Below are 8,140 nucleotides of genomic sequence, written 5' to 3' on the forward strand. Positions count from 1 at the left end.
GACTCCAGCCTGACTTGTTGCAATGAAACATTCCTGAAACCATCTGAAATTGTCCTGACTGGGGGAGAGGGAGGCCGGATAGAAACATTATGACATGTCTGCGCTCCAAATGGATTATGTTTCAATATCAGTGAGGACACAGAAACAGAGAGGTGGAGGGAGAGAGTGCATGTGTTGGATGCAGATGGTTTTAAATTGCTGCCTTTGTTTTCCATCAGGCATGAAGCATTCACTTTCCTTATCTTTCAGACAATGCGCGGTCGGCTGACATTCTGGGTAAATGAACTGTCGGTGTATCCCTCACCCTCCCGCTCCTCCGCCTTCTTGTTTTCACTTCCTCCTCAAGGTTGAGATGTTGGTACACTGACTGTGAAGCTAGAACTGCTCAGGCGTCTCCCACTTTACTGCTCTGCACACCCAGATGCCTCTGGGTCTGCAATTACCAATCCTCACATGCAATCGGGGTTGGCCATGCATATGATCCCTTTTGCTTTCACTGTTGTACCTGGAAAAAAAATTTTCCAGCATTATTAGCAATGACACACTGAGGTATTTGCAGGTAGAGGAGTTAATAGCCCGGGTCTTTACAGAGACACCTGTCTGACTTGAGCAGCTGATTGCATCGGCTCATAGTCCATTTAACTTTCTAGCAGCCCAGTTTTTGAATGCATGTCTTTGGGCTGTGATGTCTCTGTTTTCTAGCAGCCTCCGACTCTGCTTTGTGTTTCTGTGTGGGAACCTTCTCCCAAAGTCTCCCAAACACACGAGGGAGACTGTTACACCTGCTGCTTCCTGCACATACATACATACATGATGGAATGAGTATGTTTACTTAAGTACTGTACTTAAGTACAATTTGGAGGTACTCGTACTTAACCTCAGTATTTCCATTTTCTGCTATTTTTATACTTCTACTCCACTACAAAATTTATATTTTTCCAAACATTAAAAAAATATATAATAAATTAATTAATCAAATTAATTGTGATTAATTATTCGCAATTAATTCGATTAATTAATTTTAAAATGTATTCTTTATATTGTGTATATAAATATATGTATATTAGGTTATATATTTACTGTGTATTTCTTTAATTCTGTGTCAGTCAGTGGGCAATAATATGCAAAATTCTCTTAGATTAGAGTCGGTCACTCTAATCTAAGAGAATTTCACTGCTTATGCATTTGTTTTAAATGCTGGCATATTTTACACATTGTACCTTTAATGTCTTTATTATGTTACATTTATCAGATACCCCATTTAAAGTCTGAGTAAAGTGTCAGTCATTTATGTTGCGCTGCATGTTTGATTAGTTAGTAGTCCATTCCTGATCATCATGGCAAGAAAAAACACTCGTAAATATTTATTTCATGTTCACTCTGGTGAGTAAAAAGAGAGAAGGAGAGAGAGAATAGTGATGGTTAAGACCGAATAATGACATCGCAACAGTCTATTGTTAGTTTAAGATGAGATATACCTCTAAGTATGGCTTCAGAGAGAGAGAGGGAGAGAGAGGGAGAGAGAGGGAGAGAGAGGGAGAGAGAGAGAGAGCAGGCAAAGATGAAGGTGGAGGGAAGGGAAGAGTTTGAAAATACCTAAACAAACCCTCTCAATAGGACTCCTGACACCAGCGGGTCAGGTCCTCTTCTTCCTTCAGGTAGGCCTTCACATTGCTCTCTGTGATCAGGCCTAACACAGCTGTTAAGGAAACTTGATGACGGTGTCATTGTAAGTCGCTTTGGACAAAAGCTATAGAGATATTTTAAGGCCAGGTAACATGGACCTGGTTAACATGACACAACCAGCAGAACTCCCAGACTTACTTCTCCATCATCAGGCCATCTGAGTTCCTTTAATGGTGTTTGTACTACCATGCAGGTGCACACAGCTCCATCTCACCTCTGGGCTAAGCCCACCCAAACTTGAAAACCTAGCTACGCCCCTGGATAGCACCCAGGGTATATCAGGAGTTGAGCAGAAGTCAATATGTTTGCGCTTTATAGATGCAGATCTACAACCTAAGAAAGAATTCCTGGGACTCTACGAAGTGTCATCATAGACAGGGCAAAATATAACCAAAATGATATGTGCTGTGAAGTGATGATGCGGTTAACCTTACAGTAATCTGTCCAAATTCCCAGGACAAACCTGCGCCGCAAACATGGCTGGACAATTGCAAATTGTCCTACCAGGTGGACTATTCGCACTTCTGCTATCCGCTCAGCTGAGCTCATGTTTGGGGCTAAATAATTACACATATCAAGCAAGCTCACAGAGGTCTCTTCAGTCAGGTGGACACTGAGTCAAACAAGGCTGAATAATGTGTCCGTGTGTCTCGTATACCAGGAGACACCGGACAGACGGGATCTTGAAGGATTATGCCGGTCTTTTATCGGTGTTAACGATAAAAGCAAATAGGCCTTTGGATCCTTTGCTTGAAGAATGACAAGTCAGAAAACTTGTCATTGCCTGGAGAAGAGATGAGAGGAGAAGGAGATGAGAGGAGAGGAGAGGAGAGGAGAGGAGAGGAGAGGAGAGAGAGGAGAGGAGAGGAGAGGAGAGGGAGAGAAGAGAAGAGGAAAAGAGAAGAGAAGAGAGGAGAGGAAAAGAGAGGAGAAGGAGAGGGAGGAGAGAGGAGAGGGGAGGAGAGGAGAGGAGAGGAGAGGAGGAGAGGAAGGAGAGGAGAGGAGAGAGAGGAGAGGAGGAGAGAGGAGAGGAGAAGGAGAGAGGAGAGGAGAGGAGAGGAGAGGAGAGGAGATGAGGAAAGGAGAGGAGAGGAGAGGAGAGGAGAAGAGAAGAGAAGAGAAGAGAAGAGAAGAGAGGAGAGGAGAGGAGAAGGAGAGGAGAGGAGAGGAGAGGAGAGGAGAGGAGAGGAGGAGAGAAGGAGAGGAGAGGAGAGGAGATGAGAGGAGAAGGAGAGGAGAGGAGAGGAGAGGAGAGGAGAGGAGAAGGAAAGGAGAGGAGAGGAGAAGAGATGCAGGAGAGGAGAGGAGAGGAGAGGAGAGGAGAGGAGGAGAGGAGGAGAGGAGAGAGAGGAGAGGAGAGGAGAGGAGAGGAGAGGAGAGGAGAGGAGAGAGAGGAGAGGAGAGGAGAGGAGAGGAGAGGAGAGGAGAGGAGAGGAGAAGAGAAGAGAAGAGAGGAGAGGAGAGGAGAAGGAGAGGAGAGGAGAGGAGAAGGAGAGGAGAAGAGAGGAGAGGAGATGAGAGGAAGAGGAGAGGAAAGGAGGACGGAGAGGAGAGGAGAGGAGAGGATGGAGGAGAAGGAGAGGAGAGGAGAGGAGAGGAGAGGAGAGGAGAAGAGAAGAGAGGAGAGGAGAGGAGAGGAGAGGAGAGGAGAAGGAGAGCGAGAGGAGAGGAGAGGAGGAGGGAGAAGGAGAGAAGGAGAAGGAGAGGAGAGGAGAGGAGAGAGGAGAGGAGAGGAAAAGGAGAGGAAAGGAGAGGAGAGGAGAAGAGATGAGAGGAGAGGAGAGGAGAGGAGAAGGAGAAGGAGAGGATGGGAGAGGAGAGGAGAGGAGAGGAGAGGAGATGAGAGGAGAGGATGGGAGAGGAGAGGAGAGGAGAAGAGAAGAGAGAGAGGAGAGGAGAGGAGAGGAGAAGAGAAGAGAGGAGAGGAGAGGAGAGGAGAGGAGAGGAGGGAGAGGAGAGGAGAAGAGAAGAGAGGAGAGGAGAGGAGAAGAGAAGAGGAGAGGAGAGGAGAGGAGAGGAGAAGGAGAGGAGAGGAGAGGAGAGGAGAGGAGAGGCGAGGAGAAGGAGAGGAGAGGAGAGGAGAGGAGAGAGGAGAGGAGAGGAGAGGAGAGGAGAGGAGAGGAGAGGAGAGAGGAGAGGAGAGGAGAGGAGAGGAGAAGGAGAGGAGAGGAGAGGAGAGGAGAGGAGAAGGAGAGGAGAGGAGAGGAGAAGGAGAGGAGAAGAGAGGAGAGGAGAGGAGAGGAGAAGGAGAGGAGAGGAGAAGAGAGGAGAGGAGAGGAGAAGAGAGGAGAGGAGAGGAGAGGAGAGGAGAAGAGAGGAGAGGAGAGGAGAAGGAGAGGAGAGGAGAGGAGAAGGAGAGGAGAGGAGAGGAGAAGAGAGGAGAGGAGAGGAGAGGAGAGGAGAGGAGAGGAGAGGAGAGGAGAGGAGAGGAGAGGGTTAGGCCAATTCCATCATTTCTCAATGAGGGAGAAAGAGTACTCCAGTGCTTCCAGCCCTTGTTTATGTAGGAAACTCATGTTGAAGAAAATATTAATCACATCAGAGCCATCACAGGCCTCGTTTAAAACATGTCTAGAGGCGGACTTTAAGTAACAAGTACAAGTTGGACTTGTAACAGTTTCTTTTACAGTGCTGTATTGCTACTTTTACAAGAATATAAATACTTCCTCCACTGCAGGTCTATACTACAATGATGTAATGACTACCACTCTACATCCTCGTAGCCGTTCACATACTGAATGCGTTTCTTTTGAACACAGTGATCATACAGTAAGAAGCACAAGGACATGACAGCAATAATATAACCGCCATCATTTGTTCCTCTGTGAATACGGTTCATGGTTTCATAATGTGTTTAGTATTAAAAGGCCACAGACTTTGTATGAATAGCTCCACGCTCGAGGCTTGAAAACGAGATTATGACTCTCTTTGTGTTGACCTTGAGCATCAAAAGCATTATTTTCATATATGTGTTTCATACAACTCATTACATTATGTCGTCAGGTTAATTTAAAGGTGCGTCTGTCACCTGACATTCATCAGGTTGGAAAATAAATGTTGAGATAAATCCTGTTTTTCATATTTAGTTGATTTATATTATTTTATTTAGTCATTTATCATCTATAATTTGATAAATTGACTATAAGATTAAACATTTTTTACGGTGTGTTAATTTTGAAACAGCCTACAAGTAATAAATCAGGACAATTTTAACGTCCTTTCATTTGGGTTGAATATGAGTTATTGGTACTTATTCCTAAACAAATTCATGGTTAATCAGCACATATTGTTTATCGATAAAGATTGTCCAAAAACAGTATTTGCATTTTTTTTAATCAGCTTAAACAGGCGTGAAATGAATTAAGGCATTACAACCTTTCTATGTGTCTCGCTGTTTGCCGGCCAGCCTCTACTCTGTTCCCACTTCTCTCAACTTCACTGCTTCTGGAGTTACTCCGCCTTTGTAGAGCGACCAACGGGACATTTGTTTGTAAAGGGTCACGAGCAACAAAGGTTTCAAATCCCTGTTTTATAGCATTTCATGTGTCAGTGAGTCTGCTGTGGCAAGAAGCTTTGGAAATGACTCAAACGACGAGTTATAAATGACCAGGAAGGATGCAAGGGGCTGTACTCAGGGGTCCATCCTCTTTAAATCTCTCCCTATTTACGCTCCTGCCAAAGTGTAATAAAGTGCTACTTAATATAAAATGACCAAATCGAAGCACAACACAACACATGTTGCCTGAAATGGATGATTATGAGTTAAAAGCAGCAGATGAAAACTGAAATTGTTTCCCCCTCCTGTCAGGTAGTTTGTAAGCAACGCATGAAAAACCCCTTTGGCAAAGTGCAACTCTCCTGCTCATGGGTCACCGCAGCTTTAAGAGCTGGAGGAAAATAACCGTCCCTGCCCTCCATCATCCTCTCATCCCGGTGACCTCTTTACGTACGGTATAGTATACTTACGGCACACAGAGAAATGATTGCATATCTGAAGGCATCAAGAGAGCAGATATGGATGGGAGAGGAGAGACATGGTCGGACACATCTTTGCTTTCTTATTAGTGAAGGTCTGTACGGACACTTTTTGGCCCTTTTTATGGGGCCGTGATGAAACCCCTCTCGGTGCATGTGTGGAAAATGGCCAGGGGAAATCACAGATGAGAATCACTCAAAGACAGGGAGATGTCAACAGGCACATAATGGTAGCTGATGGCCCCACAACACTCTCCCCGTTCCCCTCTCAGCCTCACCTGCCCAAGTTGCACGATACTAGAAAACATAATTTGAGGTAAAACAGCGACGGAAGCTTTATCTCTGTGTTTTCTTGTAAGCAATGCTCTTTATTTTATACGTCAGGGAGTCCCTTTTTTACTCCTTCTCAATCTCTCTCTCACTTCGTGGAGAGGAGGAGGAGGAGGAGGAGTGCTTCCTCTGTGAGATGCCAAGGTGCTCCCCGTCCATTGTGCTGCTGGCTGTCAGGTTAAATTAGGGAGTACAGGCTCTGTGAGTGTAAAAAAATCAATACTTGATGGAAGGTTGCTCCCCGGAAAATCTGTTTTGATTCCAGGATTAATTCTTGACCAAAGGCTCCAGTAAAATGACATGCCATTAGCTCGAAAATGAACACATTCTGCAGTGGGAATTGGATGGAAATGTGTCAGGTGATTGCCCCGGTTTGTTGTTTTGGCTCTTTGAGGTGACTGAAGGTGTGGCTGCTGTGAACGAGGCCTCCATTTCCAGGAGACAACTCCACCGTGGCCTCGGAGTATTCTCAAGGCCATTGTTGTCCGGCGGCTGCAAAAGCCTTCCACCAAGCTGAAAGGCATGTGTCCGCTCTCTCCTGTGGATTCCATAAAGCATAAAACATGAGAAGATCTGAAAATAAAACATCTCTCTACTCAACAGTGGGGTAAAAAAGGGGAGGTGAGGTGCATTATTGATGAGCGAATAATGTGTTTGTCATGACCGAGGACATTTTCTCGTTTGAAAAGTTAAACAGGAAGCTGTGAAGATGCACCGGGCAGTGATTTGAGCAGACGGAGATTTCAGGCTGCACTAAGTGTTTCATGGAAGGAGAAAATAACAACAACAGCAGGACATGATTTTTGACACCTTGACAACATGTTTCTGAGCAAAACATATAAAATGCATTTATCTTTCAGTAATGTTAAATTGCATGTTTTTCTTAACGGTTTGTTTTGCTTATGTAGATGTTTACAGAGATCAGTCCTTATGCATTATTTCCCTTGTGTCTGACTTTAACATTGTCTAAAAACACAGATATCTCCTTATAATCAGGATGCAATATTGTGTCATTTGTATTCTAATGTTTAGTTTTATTCCACAGAAACATAGTTTATCCTACTTAATTAAGTCATGAAGAAAAACAACATGATTGATTGGATTTGATCTGTCTTAATGTAAATCATATTACTTTCCATTTTAAATTAAATATGAGACAATTTATTTATGATAATTCATTTCATTAACTTTTTTTTAAACAAATTTAAACCTTGTATTTATCAGAAAATATGAAAAATGACCAAATATACAGAGACATGTTCCATGTTTCATCTAAACCTTGTTTAAACTTTTCTTTAGAGTTTTTGCTGTAGACAATTTGCATCCATAGCCATCCAAATGGATCGTAAAAGGAAATATTGTGTGTGTTATGCGTTTTATTGTATTAATTGTTGTCTCTATTAGGTTCAAAACAAAACAAACAATATTAAATAGTCACAGTGCTGTTAGCATGATAAATACTAAACTGTAAAGCAGATTAAAATTAAATAAATGACTAAACTAAAACTTAAAGTGTGATATATGTGTTTAGTGGTGAAATTGTTCTCCCATCATCTGTAGATGTTTGTTGGTTATCTTTTCAGTTATCCGTAGACCACACTCAGTTTTACAGCGAGACACGAGCGCCCCCTGCAGGATAAATACAGAAGTGCTTATCTGATGTTTGAAGACGCTAGATGGCAGTGTGTACCACGACTTTACCGTTTAGCCCTACAGAAGAAGTGTGCGTTAAAGGAAAAGTACACCATAAAAAAATTAATATCTAACAGTAAAAAATCACATTAAAGTCTCACACACTTAAATAAATAGTTTACCTAAATATAAATAAGAGCAATCATTTCCATATTCAAATTGTGCATCCTGAGGGATTTAAACATTGTTCAAACAACAACCTTGCACCTATTTATCCACAATCAAAATGAGATCAATTGGTTATGTTTGTTTTCTAGCTTGTATGATATATTGATATGAGAGCATGAACCAGGTTTTATGCCAAATAAGTTTTCACAAACAAAGAAATGCATATCAATAAACAAGTAGGCTACTACAGAAATCTAGAAACACAGAATAGAATAGAAAATAGTAAAAAAAAAAACAATACAAATACGAAAACTATCCATTGACTTCCGTTTTAAGGTGGATTTCCTCT

The sequence above is a fragment of the Cottoperca gobio genome, chromosome 20, assembly GCF_900634415.1.
Source record: "Cottoperca gobio chromosome 20, fCotGob3.1, whole genome shotgun sequence".
Lineage (NCBI taxonomy): Eukaryota > Metazoa > Chordata > Actinopteri > Perciformes > Bovichtidae > Cottoperca > Cottoperca gobio.